At 47.5% G+C, this 15,777-nt stretch overlaps 1 protein-coding gene across 3 annotated transcripts in view; it reads left to right on the top strand.

Moving 5' to 3' along the window:
* The window catches only part of TMEM51 (transmembrane protein 51), a 188,676-nt gene that overhangs the window by 70,849 nt on the left and 102,050 nt on the right, over positions 1-15,777 (top strand). The window contains exons 2-3 of one of the 3 annotated variants that reach the window (XM_078642793.1): positions 8,652-9,008; positions 14,704-14,800. The exons of 1 other annotated variant lie outside the window; for it this stretch is intronic. The gene's annotated coding sequence lies outside the window, so the exon portion shown is untranslated. The remainder of the gene's footprint in view (positions 1-8,651; positions 9,009-14,703; positions 14,801-15,777) is intronic. One more of the 3 variants, XM_078642792.1, reaches the window with a different exon arrangement.

Genomic DNA, 15,777 nt, shown 5'->3' with positions numbered 1-15,777 from the left:
TCTTGGACCAGTCCTTCATTCAAAACATACCAACACATGGCGTAGTATTCCATTATTGTTATACATACTGTATCCTGCCAGTGTAAAGTGCCATGGGGCCGCAAGCTCGAAACATTTTAAATAATAAAGTTAATATATTATGAATCTCTCTAAGACACTATTAATTTGCAGATGTCCTTTCCACAGAGGCATAGGTCTCGAGCTGACGTAAAAAACAAAATTGGTCTTTGTTCTGAGTGAGTAAAAATTTGTGGCAACTACATACTTTGCAAAAATAGCATGTTCAAAAACGCTATATAAAAACAAACTACACGAAAAGATGTATTTTTAAATTGTGACTTCAGATACTCCAAATCTCTATCTGCTCCCAATACGAAATTACACTTAAAATACATTTCAAGGCAATACCCATGTTTCCCTATGGGAGAGATAGTCCTTGCAATAGTGAAAAACGAAATTAGCAGTATTTCACCATTAGGACATGTAGGACATGTAAAAACACACAAGTACCTTTTTTAATACAATGCACCCTGCCCATGGAGCTGCCTTGGGCCCTGGGCCTAACGTAGGGGTGACTTGCATGTAGTAAAAGTGAAGGTTTGGGTCTGGCAAATGGGTGCACCTGCTAGGTCGAAATGGTTGTTTAAAACCGCATCCACAGACACTGCAGTGGCAAGTCTAAGGCATGTTTGCAGGGCTACTTTGTGGGTGGCACATTCAGTGCTACATGCCCACTATTAGCATATGCACAGGCCCTGGGCACACCTGGTGCACTTTTCTAGGTCTCACTAGTAAATAAAAAATGCCAATCATGGATACACTAATCGCCAATACATTTTAGACAGAGTGTATGCACTGGTTAACAGTATTAAAGTGCCCAGAGCCCTAAAACCAACAAAAATAGGTCATAAAAATAGGAGAAAGAAGGCAAAACGTTCTTGGATAACCCTGCAAAAAAGACCGGGTCCAACACATTGATTTAGTCCAACTATTCCCCTCTACCCCCATACTTGTGATGCATCATGCCTCGAATGTGGGTTTATCTAGTATCCTAGACTTGTCTGTTTCATTAGATCCTACTTTTTCCAATTCCACTCTCATTTGTCCCCGTAAGATTTTCTCTTCCCCCGCTAGTTTGGTTATACGTGCAAAAAGCCAATTTTAAGCTTGATTTCCTGTGTTTGAAGAAAAAAAATCAGATTATCTATTGGATAGCCTGCTGCCAGTTGGCCATGTGGGAGAAGATTCATCTACATGTGTCCGTTTTAGACACGCATCGACCTAAGTATAATCTGAGAATGAGTCATTATTCTGTTTAATCTGTAGAATTAGACAAATTACAATGATTGTCCTACTTTCCCTGGAGAGCTGTACCTTACTCATCCAGATACAGTGTATCTTGGTGTGGTTGCAGTGGACATGAGACTTCTTTTAAGTCGAAACCCATCCTTTGGGTACACAAGCCGCCATGCATTTCCAAAGCCAGCATTCCAAATTCAGAGTTTTTGCTGTTTGGAGATCTCCTACAATGTAACTTTGGCATTTGAAGATATGCCTCGGTTTGGGTTTAATGTCGCTCCAGTCAAAAGCAATTCCCATTGCACAAAAGTATCAAGCAGCTGCAGGGTGAAAACCAGAACATTATCTCATTAGGCAGTGATGTCATTTTGCCATCTATGACGTCGTCAAGCTTGATATCTGACAAACCAGGGTCGACGTTTGGCTAGCTACCACAACCTGGAATTTGTGTTGTTTTGGGAATCTGTTCCAATAATTTCACATCAACTAAAAACAAAACAGAAAGAGCCACACGTTGATTGGTGGCTATTGGTAACCTGTTATTTAAATTTCTGAATGAAGCCTTTGTGTATTCAGTCCCTGATACTAGATCAGTTAAAAACAAACATTTATTCAGAGGGAACACTGATAGAGAATTACATACTACGGTGAGATTGCGAAGAACAAAATACTGTTCAGCAATAGCAATGGGAGAACGCATCAATAGTTTGGGAGAGACTGCATTTATTGCAATGCACATGTACGTGGAATATCATGAAACTGCTCCGTTTCAGGCAGATAATTCACATTAAATAAGAAGCTCCTGTCTTGCTATTAGGTTTTCTGAGTCTTTCAGTTCTTTGTTGTCCTAGTTTGGCTATTTGTCGCGTCTTTTTTTCCAGAATAGCAGTTTCAAATGATTGGGGAGCATTTGTTGCCAGCGTTTGCTTTCAATTTTGTGACTTTACCTGCCCAAGACGACAATTACAAGTAGATTGCTCTTTAATGGAATGCCCCCCTTGCTACTATGTTTAGGTTGATCTACTCAAAGAAATGGAGATGCTAGAGTGAGCTGGATCCCCATGACCGGGAACCTGTAAACCAAATACACCCACACTTTAAGGTTGTTTTTCAACCAGAAGCACCCACAGCCCTGACTTTGTTACAATACAAAATAGCTTCCAGATAGATTCTTGATCATACAGAGCCTGGATTGGATTACATTCCATAACACGGATACCAGTTTGGTCCCGAGTAGTGTTGAGCATGCTTCTGTGTGTGAATGAGAAACCAGTTTGGGGGCATTTGAGGCTAGGTCACTCATTGACCTCTTGGAATGAGCGTGTGAACTGATACTTGAGTGTTCCAAGTCAAATTCTTTGATTGTGTAGTGGTGGTTCTGATGCTGGTGTTATCCAGAGTGGATTTTATGAGCGCTGTTCTTCCTCAGAATTATCCTTAAGGGTCTCTGGATTAAAACTGTATGCCACATTTACTAATAGGGTGAACACTGCCAATGAACCCTCGTCTGTTTCTGGTTATTCACAAAAGTGTGCATCCTAATCTTTTTTTGGTTCACCTTACATATTTATCTTAAGTTTAAAACTTAAGAATAGTCTCCTTTTACAATGTATCCCAGAGCCTGTCCTATTTACACTTGGTTTTGCAGGTGTAAAATATAATTCTGACATGAACCTTACACTAAAATGGAGAGTTTAATCTGAGGCCTGACTAAGATGAGCAAGATTTTTTTCGGTCCCAAGGAAATATTTTCCATGAAGTGTTTTCAATAGTGAATCAGAGTGCTGTTCCCAAGGAGGACTTGATAAATTGATGATACGCATTTTGCATTATTCCTGTTACATCAAATTACTAAAATTCCACTTGTGTTTTAGCTCTTTTTGTTTTAGTTGCAATGAGTCCTTGTCTACAAAATGGATGCAAGGATACATTTCACTCTAAAGTATACCACAAAATGCGGTTTTGCATTTCGTTTTATTTTACATAATTATCCAAAAGCGAATTATTTTAATTTTGGGCACCCGTAATTAAAATAAATAGGACTTTTTACCAAGATGTCTTGGGCCACAGTGGACATGTTTTGGAACCAGGCAATGTTTTATGTTATTTTGAAGGCCAGGGCTTTCATCCTAGCTCTCAAACGGAATCTAAGATTAGATGTACTGTTTTTGCCTAACACCAACTGCACTGCGGACTGACAAATGAGATCATTATTTGGCCAGAATGTGCCTAGTTGCCATTACTAAATCTTGAATTAACAACAGATGTTTATAGCAGTCTGTAACTATGTAGGGGCTCAAGTCTCTCATGAATGGTGGAAACCGTACCCCTCTGACTCTGCAACCCCTCCTTCTTTACAGTCAGGAAGGTGGAATAACGGGCAGAGCGGACCCGACAACGAGGACAACGACAGCGGCTCCTTTAATTGGGCGTACACCACGGACGAGGAGAATACACCCACAACAGACGTCATAGAGTCCGGATTGGACAAAAGACAGGAAGTAATGTACGTCGGGTGTGCAAGCACCCCGGAGGAAGAACGGCTGGAGAGGAGCGGAAAGGAGAAGCGTGGCGAAAGCGGAGAGAGCAAGGAAGGAGGCGAATGGAAGGAAGAAAGCGGGAGAGACGGAGAGACGGAGGACGGTGTTAAGCCAGGAGGCCAACGACCCTGTGGATCGCCGTGCCACACTCCCGAGGGAGGAGTGTGGCTTTCGCAGGTACGGCGACGTTGGGCAGCCTGGGTGGGGAGACGCATGGATGGCGTGTAAATAGTGTACATAGCTCCCGGTTTGTTTCTTCCCTCTGTGGTTACCCTGCCTTCCCATTTCCTTTTTCCTTCCCGGTACCTCGTTCCCCTTCCTCCCCGATCACCGAGCACTGTACAGTGGTAGAAGCGTGTCACTGGGTTCCCATCACTCCCCTGGTCCCTCATGGTGCAACACCTGTGGAGGATTGAAAACTAACGGCTTCCCTCTCTTATGGTTTTGTTCCATGTCCCGGAGACGGAGCCAGAGAAACCTTGTCAACAATCCACTGGCCCTTGACTGAAACCGGAGAAGACTACAATCACGGACTCCAGTACCTTCGCCCGGGAAAGACTAACACTGAGACATAGAAAGACGCTGATGTCAAAACCCCCGAAAGCATTGAAAATAAAGCCTTCTTTAATCCCACTACTTGGTGTCCAGGTCGTCCCTACTCCCACGCCCACACTGGTGTCAGAAGTGGGATTAACCCCTCAGGAAACGACCATGGCCATGGAACAAGTGATTCAAACCCTCATTGAAGGGCAACAGAAATTGGAATGGGCAATCAGTCAACAGATCACCACAGCGGATGCCGACCGAGAACTATTCCGTACCTCAATGACCCAGCAGTTGGACAGTATTCAAAAGGTCGTGCATACCCCGGGCCTGCCTATACCCAGGACAGCTGGGCCTCATCCATCAGGAGTGGCCCTACAGAAGTATGTGACTGGGGAGGACCCTGATGCCTTCCTACTAAACTTCGAATGCGCAGCTAGAGCGTGTGGATGGCCAGAGGACAAATGGCCTTTCTTCCTAGCCCCGCTATTGACTGGAGAGGCTCAGGCGGCCTATCAGGTGGCCAACCACGCTGGAACCTCCTCTTACCCCGATATAAAAGCGGTGATACTAGATCACCTGGGAATGGACTCAGAGGCGTATAGACTCCGCTTTGGAAAGGAGAAGGGAATAACAGGGGAGAATCCGAAAACCATGTACCTGAGACTCAAGATGGCTGCCGAAAAATGGCTAAGACCTGACTCGCGCAGTAAAGAGGACATCATGTCCAGCATCATCCTGGAACAGTTTATGGAGGCCTTACCGTACGGCACTCAGAGATGGTTACGGCAACATCCCGGGCTAACCGCGGCCCAGGCGATTGAAATGGCCTCCAACTACAATCGGGCGGCGCCCCGGTCGTTCCCATGGGACACAGAAAATAGCGGCAAGCCCAACCTGATACCGACCAAACCAGAAAAAAAGAGACCGGTCATGGAACCTGTCAAACCAAGACCCTATCGAATGGAGGCTCCCTCTGTCCGGAAGGGCCCCCAATGTTTTGAATGCGGAGAGTGGGGACACATAGCCCGGATGTGCCCCCATAAAAGAAACCCAGAGGAACCCATGGAGGTTGGCTACATACCCAAAGCCGTGATGTATACCGCGGAAATGGGACCTTCATATTATGTAAGGGTACGGGTAAATCAGAGACAAGTAAAGGCCTTGCTAGATTCCGGATGTAGGCAGTCAGTCATACAAGAAAGAATGCTGAGCCCCTCCCAGATAGGAAAGGAAGGCACTGTTTACATTAGATGCGTGCACGGAGACGTCAAACCTTATCCCCTGGCCCGCATTACCTTGCACCCTATAGGTAGAGAGCCATGTTCGGTGAAAGTAGGGGTGGTAGGGACTTTACCAGAGGAACTGATAATCGGAGTAGACAACCCTGACTTCCTCTCCCTATTCAAAAGAGAACTAAAAAACCCCTCTGCCACCGCATACCTGTCGACCGAACCTTGGGTTATGGACCGGGGTTTTAAGTTCGCTCAGTACAACGACCCGTCCCTAATGAATGCCTGGGAGGCTGCTCATACCTCGCTGACCACTCCAGATCCAGGGTATCCCAAATTCAGTATCGTAAACGACTTGCTGTATAGGGAAGGGAAAGCAGGGGATCCAACCCAACTGGTAGTACCAAAAGAATTCAGGGAGCAGATACTATTCTACGCCCACACCCACCTCACGGCTGGACATAGTGGGACTGACAAGACAACGCAAAACATATTGCGTCTGTTTTTTTGGCCCGGGATTTACAAAGAGGCAGAAAAATATTGCCGTCAATGCGAGGTATGCCAAAAGAAAAACCTGACCAGACCTCCGGCTGTTCCCCTACAGCCGCTGCCCATAATAGGCAACCCCTGGGATAGAGTGGGCATGGACCTGATTGGTCCCCTGCCCCGCTCTTCGCGAGGACATACCTACGCCCTAGTGGTCATAGACTATAACACAAGGTTCCCTGAGGCGTTCGCCCTCAGTGCCCCAACCACGAAGAACATATCAGAAAAGCTGGTAGAGCTGTTTTCACGGGTGGGGTTTCCGCGAGAGATCCTATCGGATCAGGGTACCCCCTTTGTTTCAAGGATGATGGTTGAGGTATGTAAGTTGCTGAACCTCCGCCATATCTGAACGTCCGCCTACCATCCGCAAACGGACGGCCTCGTAGAGAGGTATAACCGGACGTTGAAAACAACCCTAAAAAAACTGTTAAGTGCAGAAAACAAGGACTGGGACAAAATGCTACCTCTGGCCTTTTATGTAGTAAGATCACAGGTACAGAGCAGTTTGGGGTTTTCTCCGTTTGAGCTCCTGTACGGACAGCAACCGAGATCTCTTCTGGAGATAACAAGGGAGGCCTGGGAAAGGGAGGAAGCAGCCGAACAAAGAAACCTCCTAGAGTACACCCAACAGTTGCGATCCAGACTAGGGAAGCTGCGGGACTTGGCCTACTCCAACTTAGAAAAAGCCCAGGGTAAACAACGACAGTATTACGACAAAGGCAAAAAGTGGAGGACCCTAGAGAGAGGGGACTGGACCCTGGTGCTCCTACCTTCCTCTACCCAAAAGTTTAGGAGCGAATGGAAAGGTCCATATAGGGTAATAGACACCATCGGGCGAACAACCTACCGGCTACAAATCACTCCCACCCGAAGACAGACATTTCACATAAATCTCCTCAAACGGTGGATTGGAAAACCCCCTCGATCGGCCCATTTGGCGTTACCCTCTCTTAGCCACACCTCCACTTTGGAACACCTTCCTGTTAATACAGAATTGAGTGACGCCGAAAAAAAAGAGCTAATGTTGACACTACGCCCTTTTTCTCCGATATTCTCGGACACACCGGGGTGTACCCATTTGGCCGAACACCAAATCCAAACAAAAGAAGGACAGGTGGTGAAACAGAGGGCATATCGCATACCTGCAGCAAAAAGGGCTGATGTACGGAAGGAGGTCCAGGACATGCTCAGGCTAGGGGTGGTAAGGCCATCAAGAAGCAACTGGGCGTCCCCGATAGTCATGGTTCCGAAGCCCGACGGGTCTACCCGTTTTTGTATGGACTTCCGTGCACTGAATGCCATTTCTTCTTTTGACGCTTTCCCTATACCCCGGGTGGACGAATTGATCGAACGTATAGGGGAAGCCAGGTACATTACAACACTCGACCTGACCAAGGGGTATTGGCAGGTACCCCTAAGAGAGGAGGACCGACACAAAACAGCCTTTACAACTGAGGATGGGCTCTTCGAATTTAACGTTCTTCCTTTCGGACTCCACGGGGCCCCTGCCACCTTCCAAAGGTTGATGAATACCGTGTTGGCTCCACACACCCGGTACAGTTCAGTATATCTGGACGACATCGTTATTTTTAGTACCACCTGGGAAGAACACATGGGACACCTGACCAGGGTCCTGACGGCCCTACGGGAAGCCGGTTTACATGTGAATGCGAAGAAATCAAGAGCGGCTTTCTCAAAAGTGAAGTACCTAGGGTTCATGCTAGGGGAGGGCGTGATCGCCCCCCAGGAGGAAAAGATCAGAGCCATAACCAACACTCCGTTTCCTTCAACAAAGAGGGAAATGAGGGCTTTCCTAGGCCTCGTTGGGTATTATAGGCGGTTCGTTAAGGACTTCTCTAGCCTTTCTGGCCCCCTTACCGACCTCCTACAGAAAAACGTCAAAAATACCCTTCCGAGTCCTCCCTCTGTAGAGGCCTGGGCTGCATTCCAGTCCCTGAAAACAGCACTCACTAAGAGTCCAGTCCTCCTTCCTCCCAATTTCGAGAAACCCTTTTCCCTAGCCACCGATGCATCAGACACGGGCATCGGTGCGGTGTTATCCCAGGAAGGGGATGACGGAGTCGAACATCCGATACTCTATGTGAGCAGGAAACTACACCCCAGGGAACGCAAGTATCCCACGGTGGAGAAGGAGTGCCTGGCTATCCGCTGGGCTGTGGACAAATTGCGATACTTGGAGGGAAAGCCCTTCGTTCTCTACTCGGATCACGCCCCCCTGCAATGGATGCAGAGAAACCGATCCCAGAACGCCCGGATCCTTCGTTGGTTCCTCTTCCTGCAGCCCTTTGCCTTTACGGTCATACATAGGAAAGGAAGGGACAACGGGAATGCCGACTTCCTTTCTAGGATACCAGTCCTCCCCGAACGGGTGAATCCAGGGGGGGTGGAGTGTAACGATGTAGGGGCTCAAGTCTCTCATGAATGGTGGAAACCGTACCCCTCTGACTCTGCAACCCCTCCTTCTTTACAGTCAGGAAGGTGGAATAACGGGCAGAGCGGACCCGACAATGAGGACAACGACAGCGGCTCCTTTAATTGGGCGTACACCACGGACGAGGAGAATACACCCACAACAGACGTCATAGAGTCCGGATTGGACAAAAGACAGGAAGTAATGTACGTCGGGTGTGCAAGCACCCCGGAGGAAGAACGGCTGGAGAGGAGCGGAAAGGAGAAGCGTGGCGAAAGCGGAGAGAGCGAGGAAGGAGGCGAACGGAAGGAAGAAAGCGGGAGAGACGGAGAGACGGAGGACAGTGTTAAGCCAGGAGGCCAACGACCCTGTGGATCGCCGTGCCACACTCCCGAGGGAGGAGTGTGGCTTTCGCAGGTACGGCGACGTTGGGCAGCCTGGGTGGGGAGACGCATGGACGGCGTGTAAATAGTGTACATAGCTCCCGGTTTTTTTCTTCCATCTGTGGTTACCCTGCCTTCCCATTTCCTTTTTCCTTCCCGGTACCTCGTTCCCCTTCCTCCCCGATCACCGAGCACTGTACAGTGGTAGAAGCGTGTCACTGGGTTCCCATCACTCCCCTGGTCCCTCATGGTGCAACACCTGTGGAGGATTGAAAACTAACGGCTTCCCTCTCTTATGGTTTTGTTCCATGTCCCGGAGACGGAGCCAGAGAAACCTTGTCAACAATCCACTGGCCCTTGACTGAAACCGGAGAAGACTACAATCACGGACTCCAGTACCTTCGCCCGGGAAAGACTAACACTGAGACATAGAAAGACGCTGATGTCAAAACCCCCGAAAGCATTGAAAATAAAGCCTTGTTTAATCCCACTACTTGGTGTCCAGGTCGTCCCTACTCCCACGCCCACACAGTCCTAATTATATGAGCTCATTTACGATCTCTTGACATGAACCACTTTCTCTGTGCATTGATGGCTGATTAAGGGACGTAGGGTTGTGATGATGAAAGGGGCCTGATCTGTCCTATAGCCAAAGATTGGTACAAATCCGCTTTCTTGGTCGGCCTGGGGTGCTCACCGAAGTCTGGAATCGCTATCCTGACCTTAAGTTGCCTTTATGTAAATATAAACACCTCATCCCTGCTGGAGAACCTCGTCACTGTCTTACTAAAACAACGGGTCACATCCCCGACCAACTTAGCAGGACACACGCTCAACCCCATCTTCTCCGCCAGTGACCTCATCATCTTCAGCCACACCACTGACCTCCAGTAGACTGACCACTACTGCTTCCACTTCTCCACCTCATCAGAACAATGAATAAAGCGTCCGTACAAGACAAGGTCAAGACCAATGCACTCAATATAAAAGAACATTTTACAGTGGTCAAAAGAATTCACCAGACCCAGCACAGAGACAGCAGACATCCCCCCCATAAGACCTCTGCACCTACTTCCACCACTAGATCAAGGAGATATACAGCAGCCTCAACACTGCCAGCCCACCCGCAACCACTGCACCCTACGATGCTGGACCCCACCAGACCCTACTCCGCTGAACTCCCCTCACCGTGGACAACACCCTCCCCCCTGAGCACCCGCGGACCCCTGCCCACATTACATCTTCAACCGAGAAGGCACCGCCATCGGCCCCAAACTCTGTCACACCATCAAGTGCTCTATCAACTCCGCCACCTTCCCGGGGAGTGGAAACCGGATCAAACCCTCGCTGAAGAAACCCTCTGCCGACCTGATGGACCTTAAGAACTTCAGACCCATCTCTCTTCTCCTCATCCCAGCCAAAGTCATTGAGAAGGCCATCAAAGCCCAACTTTCTGAGTTCATCAAAGTGAACCACATCCTGGACCTCTCCCAATGTGGCTTCCGAAGCAACCACAGCACAGAGACCACCCTTTTCTCTGCCACAGACTACATCCGCACCCTCCAAAACTGAAGCAAAATGGCAGCCATCACCCTTCTGGACCACTTTGCTGCCTTAGATACAGTCTGTCACCACACCCTATGCATCAGACTCTACGACGGCGGCGACATCCGCAACCAAGCCCTGAAATAGATCCACTCCTTCCTCACCGGCCGAACACAGAGTCCGACTACCTCTGTTCCTCTTGAAACCCACAGAAATCAGCTGTGAATTTCCTCGGGGCTCCTCACTGAGGCCCACTCTTCAACATCTACATCGCCCGCATGCAACCATTGTTGGGAACCACAGACTCAACATTGTCTCCTAATCTGATGACTCCCAGCTGATTCTCTCCCTCTCCAGCAAACCCACAGTCGCCAAAACAACTTTCCCGACTGGATGAATGAAGGCAGTGGCCACCTGGATGAATAACAGCTGCCTCAAGCTCAGTTCAGAGAAGACTGAAGTCCTCATCATGGGCTCCACCCCGCTCCGCCTGGTACGACTCCTGGTGGCCCACAGCACCTTGACCCCCCCCCCACCCACAGATCATGCATGGAACCTCAGCATCTGCCTGGACTTGCTTGCCATGAACGGACAGATCCATGCAATCTCCTCATCCTGCTTCCACACACTATGGTTGCTCCGAGAGATATTCAAGTGGATCCCCACCGAGTCCAAAAAGACTGTCACCCACACACTCATCAGTAGCAGAATTTGTCATGGCAATGCACTCTGTCGGCATCACCAAGAAACTCCTCTAGAAACTGCAGAATATTCAGAACGCCTCCGCCTGACTCGTCCTCAACATGCCCACTGCAGCCACCTGAGAGATCTTCACTGGCTTCCAGCCAACAAAAAAATCACCTTCAAGATTCTAGCTCACGTCTACAAAGCCCTACATGACTCGGGACCTGCATACCTCAACCACTGCCTCGCATTCCACGTGCCTACCAGAAACCTCCGCTCCGCTCAACTGGCCCTGGCTACCATCCCACATATCCACAAGATCACACCTAGCGGAGGATCCTTCTCCTGCCTCGCAGCAATGACCTGGAACACCCTGCCTCTCCACCTCAGGAAGTCACCATCACTGCCTTAATTCAGAAAGGACCTCAAGACTTGGCTCTTCGATTAAACCACATCGCCTTTTTTTAAGAGGTGCAAAGAGCTCAACTATCCTAAAGATATACAGAAGAGTTAGCTTAAAAGGGGCTACACTGGAAGCCAGTCACTAAAGGAACAAATAGCATATTAAAGCAACAAAACAAGAGGGACTTACTACAGAGTGTGCAGTAAACACCTATATAGAAAAGAATTTTAGCAGCATGAAGTAAATAGATTGGGGGAGGTAACTTGGACTTGCAAAATAGAGCTAAAGTAATTGCAGAAAATGCACTGGTTAAACGTTTGAGTTAACCGTCCCTAATATCTGAGAAGACACTTTCCAAAATACAGAGGGACCAGTACAATGCCGCTTGACTCATATTTAGCCTAAGAAGTAATAACCAAATTGTGCCTGCCCTCAGGTAAATCCATTGGATGTTGGTTAAAGAAATAAATGAATGCAACTCCATTGCAAGACCATTTACAGCATCCGCAAGTTGCTTCAGACACGCCCCAGCCAACCTAACCAAATCTTTTTGGTCTGAAACCTCCGATGCAATATCTGCCTCCTTAAACCTACTGGCTATTTACTTACATAGGATCAATGATTGGCAGACTCCATGTTCACTGATCTACTCTATGGAATGCTCCTCACTACTCTGCTTCTCCCCCACATCATCCTTCTCCTGTACACTACCCTTTCTTCTCATCTACCACGGAGGGAAATTCTGTCTGCTCCTGGAAAGCAGCAGTTTTCCTGTGCCTTGATGCCACTCTCTGAAGTTTGGGATTATTTGTTGTGGGATCATACTGTGCTTGCCTAGGCCTGCCCATTGTCATTCTGCACATGATAATAAGCCTGATGGCTTTGTGAGCACAGTCAGACTGACTCTTTGCTCACCTTCTCCAAGGCTACAGCAAGATTTTATATTGTGCACCTGTGGCCAAGCCAGGAGCCACTTTTAAAAAAAAATTATTGTGGATAAATCATCCCCTCAAGGGATTACTCGAAAGGTGATCTGAATGAGGACAGATGATGAAGCTGGACAAAGGGAGACGGGAGTCTTCCTTAGGTTATAATAAACCCCTCTCACCACCTAGTGGTGACATGCTTCATCATCGGGGCCACCCCGAAGGCCGAGTGCCAACAGGGTGTGCTGCAACACCTGGAATACAGTGGAGCGGGTTCTTGTGAGTGATGCAGAAAAAATGTTAAAAAATGTCCTGGTATATCTATGACAAATGGATTTTATTTTAAGATTACTGGACATTAAATAAAAACGTGTTGCGATACGATTACAGTGAGTTATGACTGTGTGTATCAGTATGTGCAAGGTCTACATGTTTCAACCCATACATAGCAGTTAGCCGGGTTTTCTTCAGGACCGAAAGGAAAATGGGGGGTCAGAGTACACTAACACCCTGCCAGCCCTAGATTCCTGAGCCTTATCTACAAAATCTGTAGTAGGCTGATGCTTCAAGACCCTAAAATAGGGTATGAAGAAAATATAAAAAGACTCCTCACGGGGGGTCTTAAGGCATCACGGGATGGAGGGAGGGTGGCCTCCGATTTAGAAACATATAAGTTATCCAGGAGGAAAAAGGCCCGTCACATATACACCTCTCCGTATGCCCGCCCGGAGAGGTGTATAGGTGACGGGCCCAGGAGGAGGCTCAGGAATCTAGGGCTGGCAGGGTGTTAGTGTACTCTGACCCCCCATTTTCCTTTCGGTCCTGAAGAAAACCCGGCTAACTGCTATGTATGGGTTGAAACATGTAGACCTTGTACATACTGATACACACAGTCATAACTCACTGTAATCGTATCGCAACACGTTTTTATTTAATGTCAAGTAATCTTAAAATAAAATCCATTTGTCATAGATATACCAGGACATTTTTTAAAAAAAATTCTGCACCACTCACAAGAACCCGCTCCACTGTATTCCAGGTGTTGCAGCACACCCTGTTGGCACTCGACCTTCGGGGTGGCCCCGATGATGAAGCATGTCACCACTAGGTGGTGAGTGAGGGGTTTATTATAACCTAAGGAAGACTCCCGTCTCCCTTTGTCCAGCTTCATCATCTGTCCTCATTCAGATCACCTTTCGAGTAATCCCTTGAGGTGGTACTCCTTTCTTGTTTACTAATACTAGTCCAGGGGACCAGGAGTACTCTCCATTCACACCCTTGTGTGAATAAGCTTCCCTTACTCTCTTTTTGTTTAAAGATAAATCCTCCCACCAGCCAGCCCTAGCCATAGGCCCGTCAGTCAACTGTGGATTCTCTGCCTTTCTTATCTGATCCAAGCCTCTTGCTTGGGCCTTGCAACACTTCAGTATTTCTGGGAAGACTACTGTGCGTTAAAAGTTTGCAGAACACTTTGCTCACTCGGGTACATCAGAACATGTTTGTTGGGTATTGGGGGACTTTGGTCACAGAGCACATTTATTATTAGTATTTAATTCCATAACCACCTTCTCTAAATCTGTCCCTTTTAAAAGACATAGCTAGGATGAGCGTATAAGGTGCTCATTACGGTAAGATTAGAATGACATACTATATTTGAGTTCCAATACCTTTGCCACTTCCTAGAGTAAACTTTGACTGTTCATTATAGCCATCTTAAGAGAGACAAGTTTGTAAAAGGAATAATTCGTAACCAAATTAAATGGTCCTAAAAAAAAGGCAATTATAAACAACAATATCTTCCATAGATACTGCCCATTAACCCCTTAGCTGTGGCGGCTATTCCGCCACAGCGCTAAGGGGTAGGCGGGGCCGCGCGGCGCTCCCATACTCATGACGGAACCGCTCCGTCACGAGCCTCGGGTGGGCTGTGCTTGTGACGGAACGGTTCCGTCACAGCCCCGCCCGCTCATCAGAACGCTCAGCGCAGGCACGGAATTCGCGCCGCGCAGGCGTGGCGAGCGGGCCGTGACGGAACAGTTACGTCACCAGCACAGCCCACCCGAGGGTCGTGACTGAACGGTTCCGTCACGAGCACGCAACTTGTTAATCACCCATTGCCCTGGTTCAAAGTAATGGTCTCATAGTTTACTAATGCTCTGTTCCTTTTGCAGAAAAATACTGTGGAACTTTTAAGAAAAAGGCAGCAACGAGATGTCAGAAGAAGGTTTTTTTGAGCGGAGGATCAACCACAGTATTTTTGATGATGAGGCAAGGAAAATATTGCAGATCTGTTTTGGGCAGGAGTTAAGATCTCTAGATCTCTAGTCAAGGCAGGGGCTCCATCCCATTCGGAACAAGATTTAATTGAAAAGTCAAGAGGAGCAATGGAGTACCCAGAGAACAGGCTGAAATTCAGTACACACAGAGGCTGGTTCAAGATTGCAACCTTGGGTGAAGAGTGACCTATACATCTCAAAACTAATTAAAATTGTTTACATGGAAAATATTTTACATCGAAAATACAGAGATGAGATGTTGCAAATTTTGCCAGAAGGCTCCTCTGCACACACTGGTTTAAAGAAATGTTTTCCTCTTTTCCAGCCTCTCCTTCGGATTCTGCCCATTTATATTTAACTTTCCCCATGTTCTACTTTTCATCCCCATGTTCTACTTTTCATCCCATCTCTTGTCCAGCTTATTACCGTCTCTTGCTGGTTTAGCCAATCATATATCCACTTCACCCCCACATTATCTCCCATCTCTCCTCTCTCCCCAAGCATCTTACCTTCCTTATCTGATTCTGCTACTCTTACATCAATCATTCGCTTCAATGCTCTGCTCTTTACTTCTCATCTTTCCACCTAGCATCTTGCCATCTCTTGCTGTTCTTGTCCCTCTTGCATCCACATCTCCCTTCCATTCTGTACCATACTCTTCACCTTTTAACTCTCCGCCCAGCATTTTATCTTCTCTGATGTGTCTTCCTAAATCCATCTATCCCCTTTCTTTAACCCCTTTCCACTTCTCTCTCAGGGTCTATTCCTGCTACATTGACCTCTCCCCTTCCCTCTCTCATTTACCTTCTCTTGCTGATTCTGCCCATTTTCGATTGTCCTTTCTCTCTCTGATCTACTCTTTAACGGTCGGCAGAGCTTTTACTTTCTCTTGCTGGTTGTGACAATCTAAGATCCACCTTTCCCTTCCTCTCTCCCTCCCAACCTCTTGCCATCTCTTGATGGTTCTGC

Source organism: Lissotriton helveticus, chromosome 5_1 (assembly GCF_964261635.1).
Source record: "Lissotriton helveticus chromosome 5_1, aLisHel1.1, whole genome shotgun sequence".
In the NCBI taxonomy this organism is placed as follows: domain Eukaryota; kingdom Metazoa; phylum Chordata; class Amphibia; order Caudata; family Salamandridae; genus Lissotriton; species Lissotriton helveticus.
The sequence above is the reverse complement of the archived record's forward strand: the minus strand, read 5'-3'. Positions and strand labels throughout refer to the sequence as shown.